This window comes from Falco biarmicus, chromosome 9 (assembly GCF_023638135.1).
Source record: "Falco biarmicus isolate bFalBia1 chromosome 9, bFalBia1.pri, whole genome shotgun sequence".
NCBI classification, from domain to species: Eukaryota; Metazoa; Chordata; class Aves; order Falconiformes; family Falconidae; genus Falco; species Falco biarmicus.
In genome coordinates, this window is record NC_079296.1 from 24585191 (window position 1) to 24602123 (window position 16933).

The window sequence follows — 16933 nt, forward strand, 5'->3', positions numbered from 1 at the left end:
TCATGAAGGAAATCCTCAAGGGAGCTGGGAATTGGTTCTAATGCCATTTAATCTCAGGGTTTAGGAGCTAGAAAAGAACAAGGGGAAATAGTTTAAGAACCTGTACCAGCTGGTGGTAGCGTCTGTGCTTTAGGAGGATGCAAACAAACCCACCCACCCACCCACCCCCTGCCCACGCACAGACACCCCCTCCACCCCAAGGGCTGCAGGAATGCTGTACAACAGCAATTCCTATGAAGCTGGGGGAACATCTGTCCACCTGACATTCCACCAGTCAGGCCCACTGTTGGGCACAGCATGGGCACATCTGACACTTTCTCTTGTTCTACCCTCATTGCCTTCTCCATTTGGGAGCTCTCTCTCCTTCCTACTTTCCCCAGATTACAGGTGTCATTGCAGAGAAGTGGTTTGTCCTAGTCCCCTTCTTGTGGGCAAGAACAGCTAAGGCATCTTTCACTCCCTGATGTCTTTCCTGTTCTGCCTTGGCTAAGATTGTGAGTATAAGGGTTCAGTGCACATGTGTATCCATGTCTGTTACGTGACATGGTTAAACGTGTTAAGACACTGATCTCTGTCTAGGTCTACTCCTCTTGCAAATGCAAAATCAGGATGGGAAACTTTGCATCCGTGTGAGTGTGGAAAAGGACAGGTAGCTGAGGTCTCTCAAAAAAACCAAGCTATTTGTGTCTCATTGTAAAGTAGCCATTGACATACAGATGCATACACACACGTACAGAGAGCAAGCTCTTATTTTTTCTTCCTTTTTTTTTTTTTAAAAAAAATCATCTCACACTATGTCTTTGAGTTAAAAACAAACAGGAGAATGAGCACAAAGAGAGTAATTTAAAATTGAAATTTTTTTTACTGCCTATCCATCACTTCTGTTCCAAGTAGCTGTTGAACATTACCTTGTCAACTCTTCAAGTATTTAACTACAAAATAATCTTCATAAATAATGTAGGCAGATTAACTAAATGGTACATAATTACTGCAAATTTAGAGTCCCGTTGCAGAATATATTTTATCAATGATTACAGTGCTTACAGACTTTCCAAACACTCTCTTGTATATTTGACAGTAAGCCATAGGAAAATTTCAGCTGCCTATAACTGCTTTTCAGAATCTATAATAACTTAGATTAACATGTTATTAAAGGCTTTGATTTAGGAAACAACGAATACATTTTTCTATTTTTTTTCTCCTTTCACTTGAAGTTCAAAAAAGAAAAAAGCACAAGATTGGACTTGTAAAGTGGAAGTTTTCAAAGTTGATTGCAGGTTCACAACTGTGTAACAAGGTACTTTCACTACGGCAGAGACTCAAAGGAGACAATTAACAGGAGCAATGAAGCAATTCAAAGGGAGGGTTGTGGGACTTTTTAATTGGTGCTTCAGAAAGGCAAAGTTCCCTCTATACAGAAAAGACAGGAGCCAGGGAGTAATTGCCTAGCCATTTCTGTAAAAAGGGCTTGAGATCTCAGTTAAATAAGATCTTGATCTTAGCACAGGAAGGTCATGATTCTCTGGAATTGTAAAGATGTTCCTCCCTGCAGTGGTGCATTAGTGATTTGAAAGATTTTACACCGGTCATTATGAGGTGCTGAATGAAAGACAAAATAAAAGCTAAAATGTAGAGTCACTACAGTTCCTGTTGTGGAACAAGGGAAAAATCTCTACTGACTGCAAGAGCAGCTGCGCCTGTCTCTATTGGTAATGAAATAGTCATCTTATATCCGAGCACTTACAGTCTTCACTGTGTTGATGCTCACAGTACAAATGTGATTGTGGGTAAGGACAATATATCTGCTTCTGATAGTCTGAACAGAGGCTGAGTTACTGGTCCCAGAGCAGCAGATGCTTTTCAGGCTAAGAACCTAAGATTAAGTTTCCAGAGTCCTGGGCTGGCAACAGAAGCACCATTATATGACTAGGGTCCAATGCAGTATTCTGTCCTCAAAAATGTACGGGCAATTCAGTTTTGTTCTCATTTCCCAGGCCAGCTCACTTCAGCATTCACTCTGTGTGTTTTCTCCATTCTCCCCACACCTCTTGAGAAAGCAAAGGCAGCAACAGGCAGATTGCCTTTAAAATCAGCAAAGCCTTGAATGCCCGTTGCTATCTGGTGCCTTCAGTGTCCAAGTTAGCTCTGTGTGGTACTGTCCTGTCTTGTTCCCATCCTAGTTCTGTTGCTCATTAGCAACTCTGCTTATGCCTCAAGTTGACCCACCTTCTTCAGAAAAAGTTCCTGGCTTGAGTAAGGTGTAAGCCTGCTCTAAGTGACTTACAGAGCATCTCCATTTGCTCTTGAATTCAGGGGGAATTTGGTTTTCAAACTTCCTTTCTCAACTGCACATTGACCTCAGTGTTGTGCTTCACTGCCTTGCGTGTATCAACACTCATGAACTCATGAGCTATTCCTTTGGCACTGAAGATTGCAAGAGTGAAGGAGCTCAACGTCTCATAGTATTAGTCAGCATGCCATCAAGTCAATAGAGCTGTGATCAATCCTTTTGAGAACAAAACCCCCATCTCATTTTTTATTAACCTTGAGATTCTTATAACTATAACAAAAGTAATAGAAAGACCAGCTTCTGAGTATATTAGATGAACATGAGGAAAGAAACTGGGCCGTTTCTGTGAAATAAATGATTTCTAGGCAACACATCTCTTAGGAAACATCTAGGTCTCAAAGAGATTAATTTGCATTGTGGTGGAAAAAATGCTCACACCATTCCCAGGGCAATCTCTGTCATGTATAGTAGAGTAAGGAATTCAGGAATGCCATAGGAAAAAAGCTGGTCTGAAATGGAATTTCATCCTCAGTTGTTGCAACAAATAATGATAAATTTGGGGCTGTCTTATCCACAGGTAATTACCCTTGTCATCATATGTATAGATTTGGGATGTGGAACCCATACCTTGAAATTCTGTGCAAATTAATTCTAGACAGGCAAGCCTTACTTTACACAATGACAGAATTTAGTGGCATGTGGTAATTTGAAAGCCCATTCACTGTTGCCATGCAGTACGGGTAAAATTAGGTATTTAAGCTGGTGTTTAGGTAATCTGCCCCCTGAGGGCTGCTTTTCACATGTAATCTTGGAAAGTCATCTGTTCTCTCTGTGCTTTATTTTTTTTATCTGTAAAATATAGGTACTATGATTATCTTCATGTAAACCCTGTCTAGATCACAACTAGATTGGAATGAAGAGCAGATTTTTTATTCAGTGGTTGACTTACAAAATCAGGGGGAAAATGCTGTATATTAAATAAAAATGGAGATATCTTCTTTGTCTTAATTTTTCATAAAAGCCATCTGCAGGTATTGTGTTCAGTCCCAAGCAAAGTGATTCATTTCATCCAGGCTTTGACCAATTTTTTCTTCTTTTTTAAAAATACATTTCATACTACCAAGTTTACATTTTACAAAATCTCACTCGATGTTTTCTTTGAAAATTCTCAAAATGCAATACTTTTAGCATCCAGAATACTTTTTTTTCCCCCATTTTGACAGTAGTGAAGCGTTACAGTTTTAATTTTTAAACCTTTTTTTTTTGTCTTCAGTGCAGGGGAGAGCTGTTGATAGTATCTGCCAAATTTGAAACAATTTCACAAATAACTGTCTTACTTCAAGTTTTCACCTTCTATTTTTGTTTGGTTCTTTTACTTTAGACCAGCTCAATATGTAGTCCCTGGTATAATGACTACCCAGCCCCAATGGAATCACTTTTAACTTAGCTAATTGCTTCTGTTTTCTAGGGAAGGAAGGAATAACATCAATGGTAGAGTAGGCAGACCTGCTGCAGACTGACAATCCCACATACAGCAGTCAGTTTTGTATTTCTGTCAATTAATCTTCATGCTTATTAGCCGACAAAATTACGGGGTTAGGATGCAGGAGGGAGCTTATCACTTATCCCAGTCTCTGTCTTTTATCATCTTTGCTTTATGCTCTACAAAACCCCAGACCTCACCTGCAATAGGTCCCATCTCAGTTTCTTCCATTGTCATCTCAGTCATGGCAGCAAACAGGAGATCTTTTATGATTTGAGTATTTCATCTCATTTGTTTCAGTTGTGACTCTGGTTCTGCTAGAGGGAAAAAAACAACATGACAACAATTTCTCTTCTTGACATTCAAACTGCTGCATAACTCTACCCTGACTTGTATCTTATCTCTTACCCCTTCCTCCCTGCTCAAAGCTCATATCTTTCTGGGCCTTGCCAGTGATTTCTTATCTGATCATCTGCTTCTGTTGTCTGGCTCTTCCTCCTTTCACAGTTCCAGCATGCACAGTTCCAGCATGCACACAAGAGATTTTTGAGCCTTAACTCCTATGCTTACAGCAGCATTAAAAAAAATAGCTACCAGTAGTTATAAGGGAAAAATTTAATCTGTTGTTCTTCACTGCTTTCACTGAAGAGCTACTTCTGAATGTGGGCAAATAAATGGTAATGTCAAGTTTTCCCTTTGCACACACTGTTTCATTGTTTCATATAGAGTAGGAATGAGGCGAGTAAAAACTTGCACCTCTGATTCTGCATTATCTGCACTCATTTACTGTGTAAGTTTTCAAATTTTAGATTTGCACACCCTCATAAATGCCATCCACTAATGGTAGGTCTCTAATCTTACCAGTGCCACAGGGTCCACATGAAGAGGAGCCCAGACTTCAGCACATTGCAAAGTAATACTGCACTGGATTCCAGAACTAAGCTTCTCTTGAAACAGAGTGAAAGCCCTGTTGCTCTCATTAAATTTGTGCATGCAGATGAGATGGTGGGCATCTCTGTATACAGATTAGCCTCTTGCTTATGATTTTTGGGTCACCTATCTAACAGTTGCAGCTTCTGTTGTAAGATGTGATAGTGTGAGTAAAAGATGAAGAGAAAACATTTCCAGCGAAACTGTTTCTTATATATAGAATGACTTTGAAGGGTTGAGGTTCTCGCGTTTGGGTGTTCAGCTGAATGCTGCATGATGTTGTTCCAAGTCAGGTTGAATAGATATACACATCTTGTATGATATCCACATCATACAATTATTGTGCTGCCTTCGTTAAAAGGTATGACACTTTCATGGCATGCAGAGCAAATGAGAACTACTTTCTTAAGCTTAGCAATTTAGAGTTCACACAACGCCATCTTACAGAGCTTTACAGCTAAACAGTTGGGGTTGGTGTCTTTTTTTGTAGTCAGTTAATCATTTTTGTTTTCATGGATGTTTAAAAGCAAGGATATCACTTTTCTATAAATTTCCCTTGCTACATCCTCTTGCTGAGCACCTCCAAGTAAGTATTTCTTGTCACCACATACATTTGAAATACCAAGACATTATGGCACTTTGTGGAAGCTGGGGAAACCATACACAGAAATTATGTTTTCCTTAAGAGCATACAAGTTTTCTAGGAGAACAAAGAATCAAGATTTCTGCTATCTGGGAGAAAATACTAGCTACTGATCCTTATTTCTTATGTTTTCATAAACATCTGTCACAAAAATGACACAGATTGTGTTTTCTTGTTGGAAAGAGAAGCCATGGAACAAAAAGACAGAGTCTGAGCTTATCCTTCTATGGAATTGAATTGTCTCCTTTGTGTCAGAAAGAAGCCAGCTGGGTTTGAAACTTGTACTGCTGATGCCACAGGCAGTCATCATACATAAGTATCACAACAAATGGATGGCTGGAGTCAAACCTTCTGGCAAAAGGCCTGGCTGGTACTTACTTCTGCCTCCACAAAAGAAACTATTTGAAATGCGAGTTACAAACAGGCTGTATGTTCTGCACCTCCTGCTGCTCAATTAATACTTTGCATTGGCAAAGAGGAGTTGGTACACCCCCAACCCAACAAATCAGGTACAACTACAAACTCTTGTAATTACAAAAGAAAGTAGTTTTGCTCATGTTTACAGTACTTTGTACAGCTTGTCAGAAACTGGAATTTCTGCTTTGCAAGATCTGCTGATATTTCCACGCTAAGTAAAAAAAAAAATAAATTCCTTTTTTTTTCGTTCTCCTTTCAGAGAAATAGGAAAATCTGGTGCCTTAGGGCCATTTGATTTTTGTTTTCACCGAAACATTGCAGCTTGCTTTGACACTGAGCAACATCTGCCTGCACTGCTGCAGTGCCTGTTAGAACTGTCATGCAGATGGCCCATGTCTTACAGCACTGGGGCTAGACTAGCCTACATTTCCCATGATCTCTGTGGCATTTGATGCTGAGAAAGGAACCATGTGCTCAGTGAGAAAAGTAGTAAAACAGTGGTGGTTGACAGAAAAGATACTAAGAGTAGAAGGCATGCACTTCCCATACATAAGGCAATGATCTGATGCAAGTAGTTGCCAATTTAGGCAAAGCTGAGCTGAAAGAAAAAGAGAAAACCAAAATACTTTATTTTTGTTTTGGCCCAGCCAATCATGCCAAGTCAGAAATCTTGCCTCCTCTGCAAAGGAATTTTTTCATTTGGGAGATGTTAACTTCTGCACTTCCCTTCTGCACTGAGCACTGCCACTATTTTTCAGGGGAAGAGCTACAGCTACGTGCACATCCTTTGAGACACCTTGATTTTTCCTCCTGATCCACAGTCTCAGTAGCTCAGCTCTCCCCAGGGTTCAGCGAGTCCCTCCAGCAAAAGTGAGAATCACAGAGGTACCTTATTCCATTTCTTACACCATTCTTGTTCTTTCCTAAAACTTGTCCGGATAAACCCTGTTGCTATCCTGGTAGAACAAAATCTTATTCTTTTTAACAATATTGACAGTAATGCAGGCTGGCACTAGGACCTCCTTTTCTTCGAAAACTTTGAACATCATGGGATGCCAGTCAAACAGATTGTGCAACAGCTCAGTGGTCATTCATTCACTTGCCTACAGCACTGGCAGCAAGTGGCTCTGAATTCCCCCATCTGATACAGGCACACTAAGGGAAAAGGCTGCCTGTGGGGAAAATAAAAAGAACAGCAACAGCTTATAGTGATTAAGTCACTTAGTGCCGTGGCTATTAAGCTGGAATGAAAAAAAGGGCAAATGCTCTTTTCCTTTCCTGTCTTTTCTCCTGCACTCTTTATTTCAAAGCAGCAAGTCGCATAATCTTTCTATTAAGGATCACTTCAACAACAATCTAGCTTTTGTTTCTCATATGGCCCCTTGCTATTATGGCTCAACCCTTTGGAAACTGTTTTAACAAGGTTATTGCTTAACAAAAAAAAATAATTTGAAAACTCTCCCACAAACACAGAAAACTTCTTTGTGTTATTCAGAGAGAAGCCATCTGCAGCCAGCCTGCCTTGGGCTAGGATCTCTCAGATCAGACTGAGACGCGCTGCCCATGAAATAACACCTGATTCTCTCTGTAAATGCAAAACAACACAGGCATCCTCCTCAAATTCTGATGGTGTATTTGCATTGGAAGTGGCTAATGCTTCCCTTCCCGGTGTGATCAGATATTTCTTGGGAAACTTGCCATGTACTGTCCCAAGATCCATCTGTCTTAAGAAATCTCGGCTTTTCTGCCTGTGACAGTTGCTGGAATGCCTTTGTGAGCCAGTTTTTGCAAGATCTTAAATACCCACTTTTTCCTGAAAAGTCAAAGTAAGACATTTGTGGGCTCGACATTAAACCTCTGTGTTGTTTGTTTTATCCCTCCACATCAGTCCAGGTTATTAACCTGATGCTAGATTTGGGGGCCCTAATTATTATTCCCTACAACAGTACCTAGTCTGTACAGACACCAGTTGTGTCCCATCACAAAGGGATTAAGTAAGAGAGGTCTCTCCTCCTGGTATCTGGCCACCCAAGGAATCTCAGAATTCCTGAGAAAAAGAAGGTTGAAAATCCAGAGCACAGGTAAATAAAGCTGACAGGCAGGGTGGGAGAAATAACAAAAGCTCAAGTCAGGTACTTTTTAAAAAAAAAAAACAAAACCAACAACCTCTTCCTGAATAACCCCTTACTTTCAGAGTATAAGCCATAATGCCTTCTACTTACCAATATCAATCACCCTCCACTTTTGTGGTATCTATGGAAAAAGCAGAGCAACTCCCAAAACTAAAAAAGAAAAAGCTATGAATACTGAAATCAATAGGAAAGCCCTCATCCTAGCCATTAGAGTTCTAGCAGGTAATGATCTAACAATTAAAAAACCACTATCATTACTCCTTGCTTATGTCCCTACTGTCATCTTCAAGCTCTTGAAGGCCTAATAGGCATGTTTTTATATCCAGAGATAAAATGTAATGGTACCACAGAGCGTCACTCTGCCCAGCACTACAATTGCATTGGATGTAGCTCTCATTATATGTGAATGAACAACAATGGCTGAGATTATTTTCCCCACTGAACTGCCACTGCTGACATTTACGACTCCAATGGGTAGCAGTAACTTTTCTTTCAGTGTTGTTAGGTAAACTAAAACTTCAGTGTTCACAAGACAACAATATTTTTTGTCAGGAGAGATTACATTCAACTCTTATGTCCTCCATGTCCAGTCAACATCAAGCAGGGTTGAGCTGGCTTGAAGGTGGAATTGCTGATGAATGATAATCACTGAAAAATGTCTGTGACTGACTCTGTAGAGGGATATGTTCCCTCCCTTGCAAGAGCATTAGTTTTCCTGTGCTCTGCCAGGACTAACAATGGATAATTCTGGTTCTACCTGTACAGGCTGTTTAAAATCTTGGCGATTGCCTTGGGATGTAAATCTTTGGAAGGGGAAAATCCTTCCCTGTAAGAAGTCAGAACTGCTGGTTGGATTGAAATTTCTGAGGCACTCTGGTATCTTCCATTAATAGTAGAGCTGAATATCACATGTTTGTTTTTTTTTTTAAGTATTTATCTTCATAATACACCTTAAAAGCAATGTTTTAAAAGAGGAGAGGAAGAAAGGACCAGGTCTTCTGGTAAAACTTGTGGGTATTTCAGACATTATCTTCTTCAGCAGTTCTACCTGGAGTTTCTGTATCACTAGCAGTTTACTACAATTTCCCCTCCTCTTTTGCTGCAGCTCACAGGCTGATGTATACACTAAAATGCCAAGCAGGCATGCATTTCCTTCTGTTGATGTTATGACAGAGACCATAACTCCTGACAGGGACCTGTTCCTTCCCTGCTTCATTGAAATGGAAGAATCATCCATGTAGGTTTAAACAATGGCTGGCCTTAGTAACTTGCCTGAAAGTATATGAAAGAGCTGCAGCAAAATTACACATTTCAATAGGGTCTCTTAAATTTCAGGTAAGTCCACAGGGCATGTCTGTAGTTAGTGGGTGATGGAGACAGCAAAACTACATGTCACAGAGGTGGTGGCAGAAGCAACCCCGACCCTTTCAGTTCCCTGGTAACTCTGTGCTGCTCACCTGTAAGATGACCTTTCTTTACCTTCAGGAGCATATCTGAATTTAAATATTATATCTATGGTTGAATATCATAACTGTACCTGTCTTGCCAAACCTCTTCTCCTTCCATGTTTACAGGAACACCTGTGTGTGTGCGCATATATACATATTTTAGCTTCAAATTAAATCTATGCTTTTCTGGGCTTTTTTTTTTCAAGTAAGTAGACAAGCAGATTTTTCTTTCTGACTGTTCAATATTAAAGTGGGGCTTTTTTGTTGTTGAGGTTTTTTAAACAGGACCTGTCTCTGTGTTTGTGAGTGACAGAATGAATACTTCTGTCTGGAGGGGTTTATAAAGTTTAGAATTTATATACTTCAAGAAGCAGAGAAAAAAAAGAGCAGGACTGGATTTAACTAGAACCATTGTTGATTTGCATCCTAAAAGGTATCTGACAAGTATAGTAGTGACACAGCCAAATCTCACTAAAGGGTTCCTCCTTTCTTTACCCACTCGAAATGACAAAACCATCACAAAGAGAGGCCTTCAGAGACCTCCCAGCTGAAGCTGTAACCAAAGGCAGAAAAATCTTTAGAAGGACAAGTATTCTTTCTCCTGTCACCTTTAGCACTCAGTACACCAGCCTAGTGTCACAAGCCACATACAAAGTCAGTGCACCGGAGCTTCTTCAAGGCAAGAGGCTTGAAAAGATATCTGCCATGAATGCCACTGATCTTTTTTTGATTGTGTTGTACTGAATCTCTGTACAGATTGCTTGTCTGCAAAACAGGTCCTGTTCTCATTGGCATGAATCCCCTGGCTGCAGGTTTTCACTCCCCTTTGAAAACAGGCAATATTTCAGTGCTGGAAATTAGCATAAGAACAGAAGGAGCAAGAGAGTCCACTCTCAATCAATTTTGGTCACATTGAAAAATTTTTGTATGACTTTCGACCAGAAACAGTCAGGTTTCAATGAAAGGTGCATGAATCAGGTGGTCCATAAGGCAGGCAAAGTTACCTGTGCAGAGGAGCTCCAGGGACAGAAAGGAAGAGCCTCACTCTATCTTGAAAGCTCTGTAATGTTAGTCACAAGATGGATTGTGCAACATATGTATGTAGAAGCATACATGTATATAAAATACAATATTTCAGTTGGAAGGGACCTAGAAGGATCACCTAGTCCAGCCGCCTGACCACTTCAGGGCTGGTCAAAATTAAAGCAAATTATTAAGGACTTTGTCTAAATACCTCTTAAACACTGACAGACTTCAGGCATCAACCACCTCTCTAGAAATCCTGTTCCAGTGTTACTACTTTCTCAGTAAAAAGATGTTTCCTAATACCACATCTGAACCTCCCCTGATGCAGCTTCGAACCATTCCCATGTGTCCTGTCACTGGACATCAGGGAGATGAGATCCACACCTCCCTCTCTACTTCCCCTCCTTAGGAAACTGTAGAGTAGATAAACACAGCATCCTCAGCACGTACATACAAGCAATATAATGGAAGGAAAAAAAGAGAAGATGCAGCAATATGATTCACTTACGAAAATTCTGCTGAATACCCAGGAGACAGTTGAGCGTATTCACCTTACACTCCTTGCAGAGGTAATGAAGAGAGATAGGTACCTCCAGAGGCTAATTTAGTCCATTACTCTCTTATAAAGTAATTAGGCTTCATCAGGTGAGGAGAAATCTGGGCCCTCAAGTTGCCAATAATCTTTAAACGAGCACCTGAACTCCCTCTGTAGCTTGACAACTAGAAAATGTTTCTTCAGCTCCTATCCAAAATGTTTGCATGTTGTGTTACACAGCTTCCTGGGAGAATATGCTTGCCGCTGCTTCTGGCAAAAAGAATCAGGTGAAAATACTCTTCAGGCTGTTAACTTGCTTCAGGCATTTGTCATGGTTCTGGGGGGAAAAAAAACATGGCAGGTCCTACATTCAGAATTCTGGTGAGCTTTGAAATATACCTGACCCACAAACAAAGTAAAATATAGATATCTAAAGACAAAAATAACCCCAAAAACCCAATATATCTCCCCCATTTTTAATATAGTTTAAATGCCATGTGTTCTTTTACCTCATAAGTTGTTTTCCTCTCCTTTCCTTTTTAATTTAAACAGAAATCCCCGTCTTCCACCTCAAAACTGCTGCTTGGTTAATCTGTGGTGTTCACATCATAGCTTATTCTGCAGCAGAAGGAAATACCTATGCTCCCAAACCAGCACAATATGTGTAGGAAGTTGGAAATGGCTTGCCAATGACATTCCAAGTACAGCATTTCTACTTTGAAAAATCCCTCATTCCCACACCTGGCATAGTTTCACCTGGAAGATGATGAGTGAAAACCTGGCTCTGCTGCAGCATCTAGACATTAAGGACCTAATCTGCTTAGGTGCTTTAGAAAATCTCTAGACATCTACCTGCATCATTACATAGCTAAATAGCTCTAAAAATCTGGGCTGTGGAGACTATTGAAGCAACTGTGCAAGGTCCAGTGCTATTAGCTGTTCTTTGATCAGTCAGGACTATAGGATTTGGCTTGCAGGTAACAGGTAATTGCCCATGATGTGTATCATTGCATAAAAGGATTCCAAAAGCAGAGAAATGCTGCTTCTCTTCTGGCCACCAAGACCTTCTTTTACCAGTTTGACTGTGCAATATACGTTGAAAATATTGTTTCACCAAAACATATGTCTTCAGTAGCTATGAAGTATAAATCACCTCTTTTAACTGAAAAGTTTTACAGACTAGCAGTAGGAGAAGAAAGCATGAGACTGTGACACTACAGCCATTGTTCCATTAGAAGAGAAGGAAACGCATTACATTTTGTAGGCTTACAAGTATTTGGACATTCATTGATTAACAAATGAACTGAAGCTGCACTTAGATGCCCATGGAGATAAGTGCAGCATAAATGGGAATGCAGTGGGAATGAAAAGAGAGCTCTACGCTCTATGAAGTCAGGCTTTTGCCTTGCTTCTTACTGCAGATATATGTATATCTGTGCATGTCTGAAGGTTCTGCTGGACATTGCTGAGGACAAATAAATGTTAAAGGAATATAAACAATTTCCTAAGCAAGCCCAGGACAAGGGTAGTGAGCAAGTCGCTGGTTTTTGTAGCTATTGCTCAAAAAATAAAAGACCCTTTATAATTAAAGTGCATGTAAGAAACCTTCCTAGGACTAGTAAAGATAAGACAGTCTAAGTGGGCACCATTTTTAGAACAATTTCCTGCCCCCCCCCCCGCCCCCCGCAAATTCAGATTGAAATAAAAAGTATAGGTTAGGCAATTCACATTAATTTCAGTGAATTGTTTCATTTAAAATGTGAATACTTCAAAAGGGACATTTGAAAGAAGTCAAAACATTTCAGTGATCATTTAACAACATTTTCTTTCTTTTTTTTTCTGTTTACACTGGCATTTTTTTACATTATACTTTCATTTTGGTTCCTTTGATTTTAATATCAAAAAGAAAAAGGAGATGGAAAACTTGCCTCCAATCTAAGAAAGCACTTATGCCAACTCTGTATGAATGTATGTGTGTGTATATATATATATACACACAGCCTTTTCATTCAAGGTAAATTTTAAAAAAACCCACAGAAACAGTGTTTCCAGTTGACAAACAAAAATAAATCTTTCTTTTCTTAAATTTTATTCCACTTCTCAATCTGAAAGTCAGTTATTTGTAAAGGTAGCATTTTCACTGTGACGATGGGAATCTGTTCTGTAAAACCTGAGTCCATTGTGAGAAATTAAGGCTAAGAGACATGTGAACTTATTTAACTGGAAACTAAATTAAACACTTTCCCTGCAACAATAATGGCTATAAAATTTGTCCATCCCGTTGTTACATCTGCTTTACCTCTTTAAACTACTGACAATGAGCATTGGAATCAAATCCTTACATGATTTAGGAGGACTGAACTGAACCAGCTGGTAATTTTCCTCTATTTCCAAGCATGCTGATCATACCCAGTGTAATGTTCTGAGCAGCAGCTTGACCTTCTTGTTAGGATGAGATCCTATGTAATTCAGTACCACAGCAGTATTTCAGGTACCTGGTGACCTGATTCCAGCTCTTCATCTGTTAAAGTCAATATATTTACTTAATACTGAGGTCAGGTCCAGGACCTCAGTCCCTGTGTTAGTTGTTTGTCTTGCTAGTGAGAGAATTAGATATTACTTTCTACATTCTGAGCACACCAGCTCTAGTCCTGTGAATAGGAACACATTTGACTCTGTCCCCTCTGGTATAAAACACCATCATTACGCTGCAGCAGGCACAATGAAGCATAATTTGAAAGTAATGGTCAAAAGCAACAAACCCCCGTCAAAACACATAACTGCATGCTGCTTCCTAAGTAGCACAATCCTCTAAAATGAACAAAGGCAAGCTCCTTAATGCTTTCTTTTCCTAGGCTCACATGGTAAAGATCAGCTAAAATAACCATAATAGTTGAAATTCAAATAATGATTGAAAGTTTGTATTTTTAATATATTTATTCAGTTAAAAAAAGTAGCTTTGTTACAATTCATTAGTACCATAATCTAGATTGTGCTAGTTTTGACATGAGAAATATCAAGATGGGAAATCATAAATGGATATAATTTTTTTCCTGTGAAGTTCAGAATGTTAATTTATATCCAAGCAAGCTGACTTAGGAACAGATATTCCTTCTTTCAGGAAATTTGCTACAGGTATATTAATAAAAAAAGATTAACTTCCTTAGTTAGTTGATTCAAAGCAAATACTTCATGGCAAGAGCAAAAACACTTCTGTGGCAAAAGCAAATACCTAGGAGACTTGGGGGGGGGGGGGGGGGGGGTTGGGGGGCTTTCTGGAGGCACATTCACATCCTTAATAAGTCGCATAAGAGTTGCAACCTGCAGTGGCCATATACATAGAGCAGTGAAATAATCATGCCTGTTTCAAAAAGGAGCACACAGATGTGCTGCACTTTATAAAGTCAAAGGAATAAAATATGTTACAACATACAGGCAGGAGACTGAATATCAAAAGCAGGTTACAATGTCTTTCGCTGGTTAAGTTCTGACCAGAAATGAAGGACATGGTGAAGCTAACCTATGAAATTACAATGGCTTCCTGTCAAGCCAAGTTTCTCCACAATGTAGACACTTCAAAGAGATCATCTATCCAGGGTCGACAACTTGGTGGCAAGCTCTAAAATCTTCCTGTCTTTTTTTTCATATCTATAAACAGGAATACTCAGAGGTATAAACAGGTGTACAGAGGAAAAGAGACATCTCATCTTACGTCTTATCAGTTCAATCTAGGAGAAGCCAGTACTTCCACTGGAAAAAGTAGTTCCCACATTTGTCCCAGCTCTGGCTTCTCATTCCTGCTCCATACATGGTCCTTGTCCCTACACCTTTACAAGCATTTGGGTGACTGTGCTGTGAATCAGTGAGGCACTGATCAGGTGAAAAATTATTTTAGAAAAGGCTAATTTCCCTGTCCTTAGCTTAGTTTTCTGCAATTTCTGAAGCTGCATTTATTCACAAGGGGTTAGAGTCTGTGTTAATCATACAGTAGGAAGTTTGGTGAAAGAAAAAGAGAAAAAATTGAAGAAGCATCACATCTTAAGAAAGTTAAGCTCCCTCTCAATATTCTTATATTTCAGATTTGTAATTCAGCCATCCTAGTTAAGGAGTTTGATGAATCTAGATTTCAATATCTATACAAAGATATTTTCTTCTTGAACATCTGTGAAGGCTACAAAAGCCAGCATCTATGACTAAGGATGGGCAGTGTGTATAGGTAGAACATAGTTTATATGTACACATACAGAGAGATATATATGCAAGGAACAACACTGAACATGTTCTCTTCAGCTCCCAGTTTGTCCCAAGCAACAATTATTTGTTTTCTGCCAGATCCACCTTGCAAAATAATGCACATCCTTATGAACTGGTACGAGAGGCTGTGACAGACGCAGTATGAATGACACAAATCTACTGCATGACTTATGCTTAGACATCAGATTGCACAATGCTGATGGGTAGAAGGGGCTACCACTTCCATGCTTCCCTAATTAATTAAATTCACTGGCCTACTTGGAGCCTAAAATGGGTCAGACTTGTAATTTTCATTCTGTCTGAAGATTTATTTGAGAGGACAAAAATACTTACAGGCAACCCTTCCTCCTAAGCATTTCATATATTGTCTGTGTATGCAGAAGCAAGGGGGAAAAAAAATATCTCACTGCTTCCTAGGGAATATTTGTGTTCTTTGACTTTGCTTTTACTTCATGTCTGCCTTTATTTTCCTTTTTTTCTTGAACATCTAAAAATGTTTCACACATATATTTTCCCATTTACATGCTAGAGAGGCATGGAACTCAGTGTAAAGTAAGACCTTACCTTTGGTTTTGAGAGAGATGATCAGTGGATGATACACTTAAGCATGTAAAACCTGTCATGTCACCTATTTATGATTTTAACACATGCATGCTACTAATGCAATATAAGCTTAGTATGCCTTCAGGAATACAGGATATGCTATGCATCCTGCTTCCATCACTTTCCCAACCAAAGGGAAGTAACTTATACTTTCATACCCACATTTCTACCTAATTAGTGAATGAACAGTGATAGATTCTTTCCTTTCTGATTTATGCATCAATCATCTAATACTCTGAAGCATGAGATTTGATTCACCAGGCCTCTGCGTGCAGACAAAGACCTGTCGGCACTATACAAGTCTATTTCAGTAAAATCCCCTTACTCTCTCTCCAAGCTCGTAACTTCATTGCTGCCTTTTCCCAGCAAGAAATCTCTGGTTCACAGTTTGTACAAACCAACATTTCTAAAAAGGCAATAAACTGGTTCCCTACTCTGAGAAGTGTCCATGTGGCATATCAACACACACGCTTTTCACTGTTAGGTTGGAAAGTGTGCTAGAAGCATGACACCATGGGATGGGGATAGAGAATAATCCTGGCTATGGAAGAAGGTCAGGTTCTTTGAAGGAATGAGATACCATTCTGGGAGGAAGCTAGTACTTTTTCTAGTCTACCTATAAAAATACTGATTGATACTGTACCCAGTTAGACAGTTTACACATGCAACAAAAATTGTTACTTCTCCAGTCATGGAGACTTTATCCTTCCATTAACATCTTTTGCATTCAGGATCTTGTGCTATAATGTGAATATGTCCTTTCACGTCATAATTGCATCCAGACCCATCCTCACCTTGAAGCTTTTGCAGTTAGAAGTGATAATGAAGGCTGAGGAAAAGAAGTGTCTTTGTTCCCATTTTACAGAGAGAGAAGAAAGTAAACCCACCTCATCAGCAGTGCCTGAAGTCAGCCTTGCAGTCAATGTGTGGTTAGATTTCAGTCCTGAAACATTAAAAGACTTTACTAAGTCTTACTATACTCCATCTTCTACACCCTCTCATGGCGCTCCAGTGAAAGATCACTCTTCCTTTCCCCTGCTGAGATTATTGTTCACTGGCCTAAACAATCTTCAGACAAATCACGATGTCCTCTTTGCATCACCAAGACTTGTAAGTGTGTGCTGACCCAGACCTAGCTCACAGCAGCACAAAAAGAACACCTAGTAGTTTTT

The 16933-nt window shown here is 39.5% G+C and overlaps 1 long non-coding RNA gene across 2 annotated transcripts; it reads right to left on the minus strand.

The window, feature by feature from the left end:
* Positions 1–1171: 1171 nt before the first annotated feature.
* On the minus strand, positions 1172–13477 carry LOC130155222 (uncharacterized). Of its 2 annotated transcripts, none has more exons than XR_008823953.1 (3): positions 13247–13477; positions 10878–11241; positions 1172–4087 (listed from the first exon to the last, which is right to left on the minus strand). It is a non-coding gene; the product is annotated as an uncharacterized LOC130155222 (long non-coding RNA). The 2 variants fall into 2 exon arrangements; XR_008823952.1 differs by having other exon boundaries at positions 1172–4090.
* Positions 13478–16933: the final 3456 nt, after the last annotated feature.